Source organism: Urocitellus parryii, chromosome 7 (assembly GCF_045843805.1).
Source record: "Urocitellus parryii isolate mUroPar1 chromosome 7, mUroPar1.hap1, whole genome shotgun sequence".
Taxonomy (NCBI): Eukaryota; Metazoa; Chordata; class Mammalia; order Rodentia; family Sciuridae; genus Urocitellus; species Urocitellus parryii.
Window position 1 is genome coordinate 167591536 of NC_135537.1, and position 18204 is coordinate 167609739.

An 18204-nucleotide genomic window follows, 5' to 3' on the forward strand; every position below is an offset into this window, starting at 1 on the left:
GAGTTCAAAGCCAGCATCAGCAATTTAGCAAGGCCCTAAACAACTCAGTGAGACCCAGTCTCTAAATAAAATACAAAAAAAAAAAAAAGGCTGGGGATGTGGCTCAGCGGTTAAGCACCCCTGGGTTCAATCCTAGGTACCTACCCCTACCCCCCACCCACCCCTGCCAAAAAAAGAAACCAGAACTGGGAGACAATAAATTTCTTTTTTCTTTTTTTTTTATTATTAGCCCTTTTTATTTTTTATTTGGAAATAGGATCTCACTAAGTTGCTCAGGGCCTTCCTAAATTGCTGAGGCTGGCTTTAAACTTGGAATCCTCCTGCCTAAGCCTCCCAAACTGCTGGGATTATAGGCATGCACCATTGTACCCAGCCTAAATTTCTGTTCTTTAAACAGTTAAGTTTATGTCATTTTGTTATGGTAGCCCTAGCAAATAAATGTCATGAAGAAAATTAGCAATTAATATTTACTGAGCACCTACCATGTGCTAGCCTAACTACACTACATCAATAAAAGTCCAACCTAGGATTGAGGTACTATAATTATACCCTTTTCTTTTTTCTTTTTTTAATATTTATTTAATTGTAAATGAACACACAGTATCTTTATGTATTTTTAAGTGGTGCTGAGGATTGAACCCATAACTTACATATTCTCTGTACCTCCAAAACTTACTGTAGCTATTCCCTTACTCACACATATAAGACAAGCACTTTACCACTGAGCTACAGCATCAGCCCTAATTATACTCTTTTCAAAGATGAGGATACCAAGGCTCTAAAAAGTTAATGAATTTGCTCAATATCACACAACCAGAGGACCCCCCCTATTTTTTTTTTTTTTTTTTTTTGAGACAGGTTCTCACTGAGTTGCTAAGTGCCTTGTCATTGCTGATAGCAGTCTTTGAACTCATGATCCTCCTGTCTCAACCTTCCAAACTGCTGGAATTACAGGCATGCGTCATCACACCCAACTCAGAGCACCACTCTTACTACTAGAGTATGAGGAGCTATTATTAATAGTAATTAGTATAACAACAGTAGTAATTCACTAAGCCAGACACTTCCCCTTGTCCTTTACAGATATAATACACACAAAAATCCTCTGAAGTATTGTTATTTCCAGTACAAAGAAGGACCCTGACCCTAAACCCCAGAGAGATTAAGAAAATCACTAAAATCATATAGCCAAGAATGATAACAGTATATCTAACTGCAAACTTGAGGGAATAATAGTGAAAACCTTTTACTAAAACTTACTTTTACTAAAGTAAGTAAAAAAAATTTTAATATCTGACACTGCAGTTCACTACTAAAAATACACATCTATAAATTCAAAATTCTTCAAGATCCTAGCCAGGCACAGTGGCACACGCCTATAATCCCAGTAGCTCAGGAGGCTGAAACAGGAAGATCCCGAGTTCAAAGCCAGGCACTAAGCAACTCAGTGAGACCCTGTCTCCAAATAACATACAAAATAGGGCTGGGAACATGGCTCAGTGGTCAAGTGCCTCTGAGTTCAATCTCCAGTACCGCCACCCCCCCCCCAAGAAAAAATTCTTCAAGATCCCAAGAAAGCACATGTCTTAGATTACTGAACCCTTTACATATATATCCCTTCAGGCAGTGTACACTAGAGTCTGCCCTTTCAGCAATGGCTTACCACTTCTCTGACCTCCAGACAGGAGAAGAAAAATGTGAGGACTAAGATGCTGGATTTTAATTTTATATTCAAGTGTCTGAATTTGATATAAATATCAGAAAGTATAAAAAGATATAATGTAAGAAGTCTTCTTGAGCTGGGGATGTGGCTCAAGCGGTAGCACGCTCGCCTGGCATGTATGCGGCCCGGGTTCAATCCTCAGCACCACATAAAAAGATGTTGTGTCCACCGATAACTAAAACATAAATATTAAAAAATTCTCTCTTAAAAAAAAAGAAAAAGTCTTCTTCCCACGCTCTTCTCTACCTGCCTAATTCCTATACTTAACAGGCAACCAATGTCACCCTTTTCTTGTTTATTCTTCTAAATTGTTTTTCCTTTTTTTCAGTCTGAGGATCAGATGCAGGGCTTTGCACATGACAGGCAAATGCTCCTCCACCAAGCTTCATCCCAGTCTTTTTTTTTTACTTCATTTTGGGACAGGGTCTCATTAACTTGCCCCATCTGACCTCAAATTTACAATCCTCCTACCTCAACCTCTGAATATCTGAGATTACAGGTGTGTACCACTGTACCTGGCTCCTCTAGAGTTTTTTTTAATGCATGTATAAACCAAACAATTTTTCTTTTTATCTTCTTTTTATTCCTTCCTTCCAGCCTGCATTCCTTTCTTCTTTGTGCTAGAAATGGAACCCAGGGCCACACACATCATGCTAGGCATATAGCCTACCACTTATACACCCCAACCTTTTTTTTCCCCATAAAACACAAAGGATGACATACATACTATTCTGCATCATGCTTTTATTATCACTTAATTTACATCTTGGAAATCTTTTCATATGATATTGGATTACATTTTAATTCTATCCTTTTCCTTGTTTTAATACTTTTCTTTTGTTTTGCTTTGTTTTTGGTACTGGGGACTGAACCCAGAGAAGCTTTACCACTGGAGCCACATCCCCAGCCTTTTTTATTTTTTTGATACAGGGTCACACTAAGTTGCTTAGGGCTTTGCCTAGTTGCTGATGCTGGCCTCAAACTTGCCATCCTCCTGCCTCAGCTGCTCCAGTTGCTGGGATTACAGACATATGCCACTGTGCCCAACTGCTGTAATACTTTTTACTCGCTTTCATCATAATTCAGTCTAGCACACAAGACACCCAGCAGCCCCGAAGAACTACCTGACAACTGATGGTGGCTCCATGCCACACACCAAAAACCATTTATCTTTTCTCTCCTACTCATCTTCATTTTGCTCTTTCCTCCCAGTTGCCAAATCCTCCCTCTTCCTCTGCATCTCAACCATCCCCTAACACTGACAAGTGGACATGGAAACACTGATATTGCTTAGTCATGGCTGGCAATATTCAGGTTTTAAAAAAGTACAGATATCTGATATAGAGAAAAAAGAATAAATAAGAATTTCCATGGGAACTTCTAACTAACAAGAGTGCCTTAAACTGAGGAGTTTTGTTTGGAGTTATTTTTTCTTTGGTACCTTGATTTTTGAGATGGATAAGTACAAGCACTTTTTTTTAATATTTATTTTCTAGTTTTAGGTGGACACAATATATTTATTTTATTTTTTTAAATCTGGTGCTGGGAATCAAACCCAGTGTCTCAGGCATGCTAGGCAAGGGCACTACCATTTGAGCCACATGCCCAGCCCCACAAGCACTATTTTCTATAAGCATGGCAACAAGCACATACTCAGGTCTCACATTTAACGCCTGGCAGAACTACAGAGTTAATTCTAAAACACTTAGAAGCAACACATATGAAGTACAGAAAATGAATATTTTAGCTTCAAAATATACATTTTAATTAACATATAATTTCTTTTTACTTAAAAAATAAGTAGCTCCAATATGAAAATACATCCCAGAAACATTTTAATGATATTAACAATAGAGGGCTGGGGATATAACTTAGGACTGGGAATATAGCTCAGTTGGTAGAGTGCTTGCCTCACGTGCACAAGGCCCTGGTTTCAATCCATATACACACAAAAAAAATTAGTTTATATTTTGGGGCTGGGGTTGTGGCTCAGCAGTAGAGCGCTTGCCTCGCACATGTGAGACCCTGTGTTCAATTTTCAGCATCATATAAGAAAAAATAAGTGAAATAAAGGTATTGTTTCCAACTACAACTAAAAAAATAAATATATTTTTTTTTTTAATGAAAAAAAAAAAGAAAGAAGTTCCCTCTCCAGCTACCAACTCAGAGTTCAGTCCAGCACACAAGGTACCTGGTAGCCCTTAAGAACTACCTGAGACAACTGATGATGGCTCCAGGCCACACACGAAGGACTGTAATTTGTTCCTCTCCTCCCCAAAAATGATGTTTTTTTTCTACCCAGATCAACACTACAAATTTTTTTAAACTTTTTTTAGTTATACATGGACACAATATCTTTATTTTTTATTTATTTTTAGGTGATGCTGAGAATCAAACCGAGTATCTCACATGTGCAATGCATGCACTTAGCCACTGAGCCACAAATCCCAGCCCCAAACACTACAATTTATGAGTTTTTTAAAGTAATAAAAATCACGAGGAAAATGTTAGCAAATAAAAAATTTGTCTGACCTTTCTTTGAAGATATTTTCCACTGATCAAAGAATTGAAGGGAACATAAAATTAAGACAGCCACATCCCTGCATCCTCAAGTAGTTAACAGGTAGTAACTCTGTATGGAACACTGACATTCATTCTGTATTTCTGCCATGCTAAAGACCTTTTGTGGCTGGGGTTGTGGCTCAGCGGTAGAGCGCTTGCCTAGTGCATGCAGGGCCCTGGGTTTGATCCTCAGCACCACATATAAATAAATAAAATAAAAGTTTTGTGTCCAACTACAACTAAAAAAAAAAAAAAAAGACCTTTTTGTACACTTCAGGGGTTACTATATTGTAACACCCGAAGTTCAAAGATTTAGAGGTAAAACCCTGAAACATCATAGATGTGTTAAAAAGCAGGCCTCCCTGAATGTAATAACTTAATTAAAACCAAGGAACTATAACATGAAATCCAATATACTGATCCCAATCTTCTTGACTGTTTTCTAGGAGCATAGAGGCATTGTTAAGAAGTGCAAACAATGGGACTGGGGATGTGGCTCAGTGGTAGAGTGCTCACCTAGCATGCATTAGGTACTGGGTTCGATCCTCAGCACCACATAAATGTAAAATAAAGATATTGTGTCCACCTAAAACTTAAGAATACATATTAAAAAAAAAAAGTGCAAACAACAACTTTGGGAGGCTGAGGCAGGAGGATCCATAAGTTCAATGCCAGCCTCATCAAGACCCTACTTCAAAATAAAAAAATATAAAATAAGGACTGGAGTGTAGCTCAGTGGTAAAGCACCCCTGGGTTTAACTTCTACTACAATAAAAGAAGAAGAAGAGAGGAGGAGGAAGAGGAGGAGGAGGAAACAAGAGCTGAAGCATAGCTCAGTGACAGAGCTTTTACCTAGCACTCACAAAGCTCTGGGTTTGATCCCAGGCACTGCCAAAAAAAAAAAAAAAAAAGGAGAAATGCTCCATACAAGGTCATCTGATTCCTAGGGAGTCAGAATTCCTACAGTCAAGAATTCCTGGTTAACCCCCATGAAAACCCCTTCAATTCTACAGGAAAAAATGCTGGAAAAATTATGATACTTTAGCTTCTTTTATACTAATACAAACAGTCATTAAACAACAATAGCAGCTAAACCATAAATGAGGATGAAAACTCCCATCTACATTACCTAAAGATTTCCCACAAGTCTAAATATTTAGTTAAATTTTTTCCCCCTATGATGCTAGAGATCGAACCCAGATCCTTATGCATGCAAGGCAAGCACTCTACCAACTGAGCCATATCCCCAGCCCCAAGTTCAAATATTTAGGTTAAACAGATTGCATTATTCTGATTTATCCACCATTCCATTTATCTGGAATTAAACAGATCAGATTACCACAAAACAATCTTTTCTAAACTAGTATCGAACTCCAAAGGAAGATCAAGTTGGTAAAGAGCTTCCATCATTTTCTCTGTCCTTCCTCCCACTTCTTCCCTATATATATGTCATAAGCTATGTCCTCTACTTAGTTCTAATGGAGAGTTCTTTGGCCATCTGTATATAAGAGATCAGAAGGTGCCCTAAGAGTCTGGAGAACCACCACATCAACAGGAGCTTTTTCATCTAAAGGTCACCTGTCCACAATGCCCAAATGAGGTTTAACCCTATAAGGTGAAATTTGGCACAAGTGCCACCTGTTGAAGAAAAGAAAACAAAAAAAGCCAGGCATGGTGGCATACACCTGTAATCCCAGCGGCTCGGGAGGATGAAGCAGAAGGATTGCAAGTCAAGGCCAGACTCAGCAACTTAGCAAGATGCTCAGTAAATTACCAAGACCCTGTTCTCAAAATAAAAAATAAAAAGGGTTAGGAATGTAGCTCTGTGTAAAGCACCCTTAGGTTCAATCCCCAGTACCAAAAAATAAATGTAAAAATCTCACACACCTATGGAGCAACAGGAGGACTCTCCAAAGAGTTGTACATATAAACCAGCAGGCCTTAGAGTGTTCTAATATACTACATGAAGTTTCAGAGTAAATAAATGGTTAATGACACATCTTTTGTAACACATGAATCAGCTACTGATTTGCAAGAGTGGGACACACCCTAGTACCTATGACTCTAAAGTACCTGTCTGAAAATGAACCTGGAAGTCTGAATGCCAATCCATGCCACCAGGATTGGAACAGAATTCTACAAGTATGCAGGCTGTTATAATTTAAAGTTTAAAAGATAAACACATCATTATAATAAATGTTGATTTGAGAACTGCACTAATATTTTACACCAATAATCAAGAACAATACCAATTTACAAATCCTAGGAAACTAATACTAAGGTTTTGACCGGAAAGGGTAAGGGGACTGAAGAGTACAAATCTAAGAATCGGAATTTCTCAATTTTAAAAAAGTCAATAAAATAAACTTGGTAACGAAAAACAACACATCTTACCTTAAGAGGCATCCAAATAGCATTCATAGTGTCAGGAATAGTTCAGACAATACTCAGAAATGAACGAGAAGAGTCTTAGTAATTCCCTCAGTCACCAGATAGGAGCAAGTAGGAAAATTGTTTCAAGAAGGTTTCTGAAAGAAAGGATTTTCATTTAGAGAAAAAAATAAAATACACGATTTGATTTCAGCTATCTGGGAAAAAACTTGGAAGTTCTAGCTTTTTTCATCAACCGGAAAAGGTGATGGTAGAGTGGTAGAGTGCTTGCCTAGCACTTGAGGCACTGGGTTTGATCCTTAGCATCACATAAAAATAAAAAAGTAAAGGTAGTGTGTCTATCTACAACTAAAAAATAAATATATATATATAAAAAAAAGGTATGCAAGATAAAATTCCCTTTGGAAAAGGCAAATGTGTGGGTGGATGTGCGTGAGAAAAACACTTTACATATACAAGAAATAAATATGTAACACATATTATAGAATATAAAACTGCTTATCAAAGAATTAGAAAACCAAAATCCCGGACAGAAAACATGATTATCCACAGTATTTCATAATTATCAAAAAGTGACTTGTTAATTGACCACCTAAAAAAGATCCTTGCCACATTTAATTGTACTCAGTAAATTAAAAACCTCTGATGATTCCAACTGTCCTAAATTTTCTTAAACTTAAGTTTCTACATCGGTTTATGTGAAAAATAAGACCCGTTCTTCACCCAAGTAGTACAAGAAAATAAAAGACCCTTCTTTCCTAGATATCTTTAAAAGCAGACCAAACAATTTAAGTTTGTATGCAGGCAAGAGGATGAACTAAATGACCTCCTACAGGATCCTTGTTCAAGTCCTAGGCCTGAATGAAATTCCAGCTTAACCAGTTACTGCTTCGCTTAAAATGGAGGATTGCCCCGAGTAGGGACAAATATAAAGCACTCACCTCTTAAAACATAAATTCTGAAAAAAAAAATTGAAAGAGTAAAGTACCCTCACTTAAAAAAAAAAATGTAAATATTGAAAACCTCCAGAGTGGATTTGTTCTTGCTAAGCGTTTGTCACTTCGGCTTCGAACACTTGTCCATCACTTTCCTTACCGCTCATCGGATTGGGGGGAGGGGGCGGGAGGAGTTTTGACTCTTGACCCACTCTCAGGAGGGTTTAAGAGCCCCCTCCCAAGATTCCCACCTCTAAAGACAGCGAGATAAGAGAAAGGGGAGAGCCCGGGTTCTCACCCCTCCCCCCGCCTTGGACCCTAGTCCCAAACCTCCGCCGCCCGCCCCCCCGCCAGCCTTCCCGCAGTGGGGCGACTCCTCCTGCCCCATTCCCATTGTTAGGGAGGGGGCTAGTGGGGCAGTGGGCTCGGGGTAGAGGCGCCGGTGGCCGTTGCCCCGGCTCTCTTCAGGAGGGGGCGGCCCGCGGGATGCAGCTTCCCTTCCTCTCCGCGTCGGTCCGTCCCACCTCGGCTCGGCCTGCCGCCGCAGGCTCCGCTCGGCACCCCCGGCCCAGCCCGCCCCCCGAGGCGGCCAGGCCCCCGGCCGCTCGCTGGGCAGCCTGTGGCCCAGGCCTACGGGTGGGCGCGGGGCGGGAGTCCCTCAGCCCCGCACACGCGTACCCGCTCCCCCAGCCCAGCCGCTTCCAGGGCCCTCCGCGGCGCCCGCTCCCCGGGCCGCTCGGCCCCCCGCCTCCCGGCCGCGCCGCCTCCCTCGGGCTCCCCGTAGGGGGCCGCCTCCCCTTCCCCACCATCACCTCTACCCACTCATGCCCCCACCCCCTGGGGCACCAGTGCCAACGGCGGCTCCCCCAGCCCCGGACCTACCTGCACGGCTCAACCAAGCCTAGAAGTGGGGGCGGGGAACCTTCCGCCCTCCTCTGTCTCTCATTGGCTCCTCCAAGGCATATCATAGGCGCCATTGGCTGAGAGCGGATGTCCGTCAGGCTGGCGGGGCGGGACAGAAGGGGGAGAGGGATGCTGGTGCCTCGGCGTCTCTGTCTCTGTGTATCTCGCTGTCTCTGTCTCTGTATGGGCCTTTGGAAATGAGAGGCTTTAGGACGCGAGGATTGGAAGAGGGCCTGAGGTGGGAGAAATAGGAATCCCGGCAGTGCTTCACATCAGTCGACCACTTCGAACCCCCTACCTAAGTCCCTTAGGTCCTCTTCTCCATCACCCAAAACCTCGACCCCTCACCCTTTAGGTTCTTCATCCAGGAAGCGACGCGATAAAAACTCAAGGCCGGAAGGCCATAGGGGGCGATTTTATATATGTATGTAAAATATACACATACAAATATTTATAAAGTCAACCATATATAAGGTCGTGAGGGCCTGAAAAAGAAAGGGCACACATCTCACAGACAAGGAAGGACTTCAGTTACAGCTGATATAAGAAAAAATCAAAAATCACTCTCAGAACTGGTGACAGTGCTTACCTCCTAGGAGGGAATCTGAGTGCTTAGGGAACCAGGTGGGAGGAAGAATCTCACTGCATATTCTTTGTAGTTTTTGATTTCTGTACCATTCTTAAAGGTTCAAATAAAAAAAATAGTCGATTTAAATGTTTAAATAATCTAAGGTCATAAAACCAAGGGACAGAGAATTCTTGAATGTTTGTCCAAGAAAATTAGGACAACATGCAGATTTAGAGAGAAATCTTAATTTTTAATTTGTTCAGTTCCAGATTCCAGGGATAAACCAAGTGTTGTCCCAGAGACAACTGGAGTTCTGGAACTTGGGAGAGAGTGGACAATCTGGACTGAAAAAGATATGGGGTACTTTGCCCAAAAACATGGTTGTCTACAACATACTAAAGCATAAACAACTCCCAAGAAGTGTGAAAAAACACCACAGTAAAAGTCAGGAGGATGAAAAAGAAAAGAAAGACTAATTGAAGCAGCATAAAAGATAAAGCAGCAAGTGGTTCTGGCAAAACGGAGTAATAAAACCGTGAGAACCTCACAGGTCTTGAGGCTCACTTAAGGAACCTTCTTTAGACCTCGTAATCATGTGACAATAAGAATGAAAGTCAAGAAAATACCCATAAGTCAGAATTTTTTTTTTTTAAGTACCAGGATCAAACCCAATGCTGAACCTTGCACGTTGAAGGCAAACACTGTCACTGAGCTACATTCCCACCCTTTTTAAATTTTATTTTGAGACACAGTACTGGCTGGCTCTGAACTTGTGATCCTCCTGCCTCAGCCTCTGGATCAGCTGTAATTATAGGTATGTGCCACCATGCCCAGCCATAAACCAGAAATCTTAACATTTTCACACCACAGACCTTTTGGTAGTCTGGTGACACATATGGACCCCTTCTCAGAATTTAAAATTCATAACAAACATACATAGGAACCCAAAGGAAACTATCTACATTAAAATACAGCTTTCAAAATACTTCTAAAAGTATAGTAACGTACTTTTTTAATTAATGTATTAAAATCTAATGACAGGCCAAATTACCACTATAAATTTGATGTCATAAATAAGCATAAATGTTATTTTAAGATATCTGCAATAACTATTATAATATACTGTGAAAATATCTGTGATTCTTATTGATGACAAGATCACAGGTACTGTTAATACTAGTTTGCTGTCTCTATCTGTAATTGAGATAAATACCCATTTTTTTTTCTTGGACTACAGCATAATTAAAGGCATATTATTGCTGAGCATGGTGGCACATACCTGTAATCCCAGCAATTTAGGAGGCTGAGAAAGGAGGATTGCAAGTTCAAAGGCCAGCCTTAGCAATTTAGTAAGAACCTCAACACCTTAGCAGTACCCTGCCTAAAAATAATAAATAAATCTGGGTGCAGTGGCGAGTGCCTGTAATTCCAGCAGCTGGGAGGCTGAGGCAGGAGGATCACAAGTTCAAAGCCAGCCTCAGTAATATTGAGGCTCTAAGCAACTCAGTGAGATTCTGTCTCTAAATAAAATACAAAATAGGGCTGGGGATGTGGCTCAGTGGTTGAGAGTCCCTAAATTCAATCCCCATACCAAAAACATAAAAAATAAAAAGGGCTGGGGATTTATCTCAGTGATAAAGCACCCCTGGGTTCAATCCCTACTAACCAAAAAAAATGGGAAAAAAAAAGACATTATTTTTCCTGTTTCAAATTCATAGATTGCTTAATCTGTGGACCACAGAATAAGAAACCCTACCCAAAGGGAAGCATGGTGACTTGCATTTGTGGTACTAGCTATTCAGGAGGCTCAGGTGGAGAATCACTTGAGCCCAGGAGTTTGAGGTCAGCCTGGGCAACATAGTGAAAACCTGTCTGAAAAAGGAAGAGAAAGGAATCCTTCCCTAAAGAAACCATCCTTCCCACCCTTCATACACTCCTTATCTGCCCTTCCTTGTCTCTCTCTTCTTTTTTTTTTTTTAATTTTTAATTTATTTATTTAGTTTTCGGTAGACACAACATCTTTGTTTGTATGTGGTGCTGAGGATCCCCAGCCCCTCTCTCTTCTTCTTCCCCTTGCTCCAAACACTCTCTTGTTCCTAATCATGCCAGGAGATAGATATCTGACATCCTGTGACACAAAGAACAACAAAATATGAATGGGACTTGAAAGAAACATATTTACATCTTATCTTTGTTCAAAGAAGAAAAAAAGAGCATGGGCTGTGGGTGTAGCTGAGTAGTAGAGCACTTATCTAGCTTGCTTGAGACCCTGTATTTGATTCCCAGTGCTGCAGAGATAGGAACAAAGGGTAAAGGGAGGGAAGGAGAATGCTTGAGACTTATTGTAGAACTGAGATGATTGGGAACAGGGGGCCAGGATGGTCCTTTCCGAGAAGGAAAACAAATTATAAAAGTTAAACATATTGGGCTGGGATTGTGGCTCAGTGGTAGAGTGCTAAGCCCTAGGTTCGATCCTCAGCACCACATAAAAATAAATTAATTAAATAAAGGTATCATGTCCATCTACAACTAAAAAAAAAAAAATTAATTTTAAAAATTAAACATCTTTACCAGTTAAGACTCTTTTCTCTAAATTATTTCTATTTAAAGCAGCCGTAAATAAGACCTTCAATTCAGCTTCTTATTAATTTTTATCAATAAAATGGGGCAAGAAATAGTACCTACATATTGTACTATCAGATTTTTCAGATAGTATATCAGTAGGAGATAAATTCTAGGGCATTAAAAAGTGCCTGCCATAGGAGGTGCTCAATTAATATTTAGGGGAATGAATATTAGTCCTCTTTACCTTATAAATATATAAATATACTATAATGTACCCATAAAAACGTGAAGAAAAAATAAATATATAAACATTTAGTTCTCACTATCTTGTGAGTATTAAATTGGTTAATACATAAAATGGATTTTTAAAGTGCCTAACAACCTGGCACCGTGGTGCACACCTGTAATCCCAGCAACTTGGGAGGCTAAGGCAGGAGGATCGAAAGTTCAAAGCCAACCTCAGCAACGGCAAGGTGTGCTTAGCAACCCAGTGAAACGCTGTCTCTAAAAAAATACAATATAGACCTGGGATATGGCTCAGTGGTCAAGTGCCCCTGAGTTCAATCCCAGTACCTACCCTCCCCTCAAAAAAATGCCTAACATAGGCTTAATACTCAGTTGTTAACTATCATTGTTATTATATTTTACATCTTGAATTCCAGGTCAATTCATGAAAATGTCTGGCATGATTAGTTGTGTTAATGACATGAATGAGTAAATTAAGAGCAATAAGAAGGTTAACCCAGAACACTTATTTTTCACTTAAATGTTTCAAAGAATATTCCATGTCTTGCAGTTATATTTTTCATTCCTCTACTGGGGAAGATTGGTCACTCTTTAAAAGAATCGTAAACTTGGAAAAAAAATCACTGCTCATTTTATAAAGGGCTAAATTCTTCAAAACTGTCCAAAAAGACTTCATAAAGACCAGCAATTCTTGTACTGCTGGTGGAAGTGTAAACTAGTAAATTACTTTAGAAAAGACTTTGACAAAACCTAGTAAAATTTAAGATATCCATATTCTATTACCCAGATGTCCCACTACTAGACATATATTATACGAAAATGTAGAATTTTAAGTATAAGGTTTACACATAAGAATATTCATAACAGCATTGTTCCTTATTGCCCAAACTGAAAACATCCCAAATAGCCACACATAAAATGATTAAATTGAAAGGCAGGAGGATCACATTAAAAAGACCCTGTCTGAAAAAAAAAAAAAGTTTGGTTGTGTGTGTGTGTGTGTGTGTGTGTGTGTGCGCGCGTGTGTGTATGTGTTATTTACTGGGGATTGAATCCAGGGGTTCTCTACTGAGCTACACTCCAGAACTTTTTATTTTTATTTTAAGACAGAGTGTCACTAAGTTTCTGAGGCCAGCCTCAAACATGAATCCTTCTGCCTCAGCCTCTAGAGTTGCTGTGATTTTAGATATATGCCACTGGTTTCAAATTAAAAATGTTTAAAAAGGGTTTGGGATGTAGTGCAGTGTAAGAGCACTTGCCTAGCGTGTGCAAGGTCCTGGATTCAATCCCCAGTAACACACAACACACACACAGGTTAAATCGTGATTCTAAGAGGTTGCTGGTGTTCTACTTTTTACAAGGTGACGGCACATAAGTATTTGTTCTACAACTACTTATTGAAATATACAAAAAGTTTTATTCACTTTTCCGCATGTATGTTATGTTTCACAATAACAATTTTTAATCTCTGCACAAAACTGGAAAAATATATGTCAGAATTTCATAAAAAGAAAAATGCAAATGGCTCTTGAATGCAAAGATGCTCAACTTCACAAAAGCACAAGCATTAAAACTGCTCTGAAATATCATTTCATCTAACAGATCACAAAGATAAACAATGCTTGCTAACATTGTGTTGGTAACAGAAGAAAAATAGCCATTGTTTTACTTCACTGGTAAAAATATAAATTGGAACAATTGATATTATAAATGCATATACACCCTTTAATTCAGCAATTGCACCTCTAGGAATTTTATCCATTAATTTCCTTAAATATTCACGGAGCCCTTCCCACATAGCAGACACTGTTTGATGCCCTAGAATTTATCCTACTGATATATTCTCTGAAAGGTCTGGAAACATTGGGCCATTTATCTCATTGTTATCACAGAGTTACCCAAGATTAAGAGGGTGCAAATCTCAACCAGAGAATATAATTGAGATTATATCAGAGTACATTAACCAAAAGTATAATAAGTATTTTCCCTGTTTCCAATTTTTGTGATACCCCATATGTACACGGTTTAATGGTATGCTTACTTTGCTTTTTTTTGTTGTTGTTGTTGTTGTTTTTCTTTTCAGTGCTGGGGATTAAATATAGGGCCTGGAGCATGCTAAGCATGTCCTACTTTCTCTGACTGACTTATACCTCTAGTCCCTGTTTGCTTGTCTTTCTTTTTTTCTTTTCTTTTTTCTTTCTTCCTTCTTCTGTACTGGAGATTGAACTCAAGCTACATCCCCAGCTCTTTTTATTTTTTATTTTGTTACAAGATCTGGGTAGGTTACCCAGGCTATCCATGAACTTGCAATCCTCCTGCCTCAGCCTCTTCAGTAGCTGGGATTACAGGCTAGCACCATCATGCCCATCTTGTCTATCTTTTAACAAACATTGTAATAGTAAAAGATGAGGGGGAGGGGATAAAACCCAAATGTACTTTATTATAGAACTGGTTAAATATTTTGTGGTTGAATCCTGCTCTATCACCTGGTTTGGCTTTATGGGCATGTGACCTGTGTAGTCATACAGGGCCCTGAGCTAAGTCGGACCCCACATGCCCTTGTTGCCATCTAAAATTGTTAATAATTTTACTTGTGAACTTGGGACAATGAAGCGAATGTGTGAGCAGAGGAGCAGGGGCAGCTTCCTTGCTGCCCCAAATACAGACTTCGTGATAACTTGTAAGCACGGAATCCTGGAGGATTTCTGACGCATGGGAGTTTGGCAAGACTCAGAGCATCAAATAAGTTGCATATATGACTGAGAAGCCAGAAGCTGACGACCCTCAGAGAACTTGCTTCAGACTCAGAAAGCAGGCAATAGCATTCTATGAAACACAAAGGACCAAGGGAGCATGACACATCCTTTGTTGTTCATGTTTTTTGTCTTTATTAGTTAATTGCAAACGAAGCTCAGTGGTAAAGCACTCCCTGAATCACTCCCCAGTACTGGGGGGAGAAACGGAGAAGGGAAAGGGGTAGGGGTAGGGATAAAAGTAAGAGTAAGGAGAAAAGATAAAAAAGAGAAAAGAAGACAAGGGAAGCCACAATCCTTTCAGTCCTTCCTTACTCCTCAGTAACCTGGAAGTATAATGGTGGTAGAATATGCATGAATCAAGAAATGAATTAGCCAGGAGGGTGGTGCACACCTGTAATGCCAGCAACTCAGAAGTCTGAGGCAGGCAGATCGCAAGTTCAAAGCCATCCTCAGAAACTTAGACTTTCAGGGTCTTTAGCAAGACCCTGTCTCAAAATAAAAAATAAAAAGGACTGGGGATATAGCTCAGTGGTAAAGTACCTGGGTTCAATTTCCAGGACTAAAATAGATAAATAAAATGAGGGCAGACACTGTCTTCTGTATTTTTTAAAAATATATCTTTTATGTGTTGCTGGACCTTTATTTTATTCATTTATGTGGTGCTGAGAATCAAACCCAGGGCCTCACACATGTGAGTCAAGCACTCTACCACTGAGTCATAACCCCAGTCCTGTATTTTGTTTTATCACAGAATCCTAGATAAAATAATTACTGGGTATGCAGAGGAAAAGATGTTCCAAGCTCTTTTTTAAAATCAGACACATAGATATCTCATGTCCTTCTCTATAAGGTAAGGACAAAAGTTTAAATTTTAAACTAAACATGAATTTTTTTTTTTCAGTCCTAATGGGGATAGAACTCAGGGCTTGCACATGCTAGGCAAGACCTTACCCAGAGCTACGTCCCCAGGTTCTTTAAAACATTTATTTATTTTTTAAGTTTCATACATGGATAGAATCCTGACACTAGGGAAAATTTTGGTGACGGTACAGACTAGGCAAAGTGTGTGTGTGTGTGTGTGTGTGTGTGTGTGTGTGTGTGTGTGTGTTTTGTACTGGGGATTAAACTCAGGGGCACTCAACTATTGAGCCACATCCCCAGCCCTATTTTGTATTTTATTTAGAAACAGGATCCCATCGAGTTGCTAAGCACTTCGCGGTTGCTGAGACTGGCTTTGAACTTGGGATCCTCCTGCCTCAGCATTCCAAGCCACTGAGATTACAGTCATGCGACCCAGTCAGACTAGGCAAAGTTCAGAAGTTTATGCTGGTCCCAGTTAGCTAGTCCCAGCTTGTCCCTAGGTTGGAGTGTCTTCCACATACCAGGTTCTGTGCTAGAAGGGCAGCAATGAACATGAAAACCACTCTCCAGGTCCAACAAGCAATTGCAGCACACTATGATGTGAGGTGGGGTAATGGAGATACAAGGAACCAGAGGTACTTACATTAGGAGAGCAAGCCAGTTCTGTCCCTCAGCCTTTTATCACTTCAACAATAGCATTTAGATCTTATTATGTAATAATAATTGGTCATGTTTTCTAGTCAAAGTTGATATACCTGAACCACTATCCAAAAAAACCTAGTCCTTAAGTTTGGTTCAGATATTCAAACGTGTCTAAGAGATTTGTTGTGACCTGCGTGTAAACAACAAGGGCAGGAATATAGTCTGGGGCAAAGCCAGTCACTGAACATCAAGTTCCAGTAGCCATGGGTTTAGCGTACAGCCATTGAACTTTAGGCAAATATTTAGTGACTCTCTCCCTCAGTTTTTTTTTTAAATATATTTATTTATTTTTTTTAAAGAGAGAGAGAGAGAGAGAGAATTTTTAATATTTATTTTTTAGTTCTCGGCGGACACAACATCTTTGTTTGTATGTGGTGCTGAGGATCGAACCCGGGCCCACACGCATGCCAAGCGAGCACGCTACCGCTTGAGCCACATCCCCAGCCTCTCCCTCAGTTTTTTCAAAGGGTTCTTGTAAAGTTTAGCCCAGGAAGAATCTTGCACATAATTGGTGCTCAATAAAAAGCTTGGTGAATGCTAAGGACTCTGTCCTTCTGTATTAAATGTATAGAGATGAGATCCTGAACAGCTCCCATCCTCCTTCCTTTGTATTTAATTTTTAATTAATTATATATTTATCATTTCTTTGTATTCCCTCTGTCATCAATTTAGTTATGAGATTATTGGGCAGGTATTCAATAGGGCTGGAGTAAAATGGAAGTAGCTATATATTGATCCTATTTATTTCTGAATGATAGTACATATTACTGGACTCCTCTTCATGAGTCCCCCTTAGTTGGATACTGCCTGCTTTAGCAACTAGGTTTCTGTCTAGCTTAATGTTCATTATGAAAACAGTCACTGAGCACATCCTATGTGCCTGGCCCTGCGAAAGCCCTAAAAGTACGACAATGAATGAAATGGCACCACTTGCCTTCAAGTTTAAAAGAAGGTGGGGAGGGCTGGGGATGTAACTCAGTGGGAGAGCACTTGCCTGGCATGTGAGAGACACTGGGTTCCATCCTCAGCACCATATAAAAATAAATAAATAAATAAAGGTATTGTATCCATTAAAAAAATAAATAAATAAAATAAAGGCATTGTGTCTGTCTACAACTAAAAAAAATTTTTTTTAAAAAAGGAAATGGGGAGATAGACAAAAGAAGACACAGCCATTACAATGGGATGAGTGCTGAACTAGAGGGAAGAGGGGCCGGTGGAATAGCATGTGTGAATTCCAGAAGGTGAGGGATAGCGTACTGTTTTCCAGAAACAGATAGCTCCTTGTGGTTAAAGCATGAAATCCAAGAAAGAAAACCAAAAGAGATTAATGTAGACTGGTGGTTCTCAGGATTTAATATGCATGAAAACCACCCTTATTAAAATAGCCTCCTGAGCGCTATCCTTAAACATTCAGATTGAGCAGGTCAGCCTACAGACAAGAACTCCTTATTCAAGGAAAACCACTGTCTGGAGAAGAAGGTAGGATCAACTTGCAGAGCACCTGTTATGTGGTGTTGAGAGGTGTTATATGTCACCCTTGAGAGGTGGAGAACTTTTTTTGAGAGATTCTAAGCCTGCAGGAGATATGGCTACATTTACACTTTAGAAATATCACCCTTGGTAAAAATTGAAAAATTGATCAGAGGTGAGACTGGAGGCAAGGAGAGCAGCTAGGAGTCTGCGAAGAAACCCAAGGGAGAAATTGTGCGGACCTGAAGAAAAGACAATGTCAGAAATAGGAATAGAAAGGAGATGCTGAATCCAAGAGGTACTTGGAAGGTAGAACTGGTAGGGTGTGAGGACCATGGGTGGGATGCTGAGATGACCGGCAGGGTTTTAGCCTGAGTGACCCATGAAAGGAAAGGAGGAATGGAATGAGGGTGCCTATCACATACAGAGAGAATGAAGAAAGTTTAAGAGTTGCATGTGGCTTTTGGCATTTTGAGTTTGAGATGTCTGTGGGACATCAGAATCATCTCAGAAGATGAC

General features: G+C 39.9%; 1 protein-coding gene across 2 annotated transcripts in view; it reads right to left on the minus strand.

Moving 5' to 3' along the window:
• The window catches only part of Kansl1 (KAT8 regulatory NSL complex subunit 1), a 189935-nt gene extending 181427 nt beyond the window's left edge, over positions 1-8508 (minus strand). For both annotated transcript variants that reach the window (XM_026408228.2, XM_026408231.2), the window contains exons 1-2: positions 8494-8508; positions 6680-6813 (exon numbers count right to left, since the gene is read on the minus strand). The gene's annotated coding sequence lies outside the window, so the exon portion shown is untranslated. The remainder of the gene's footprint in view (positions 1-6679; positions 6814-8493) is intronic.
• Positions 8509-18204: the final 9696 nt, after the last annotated feature.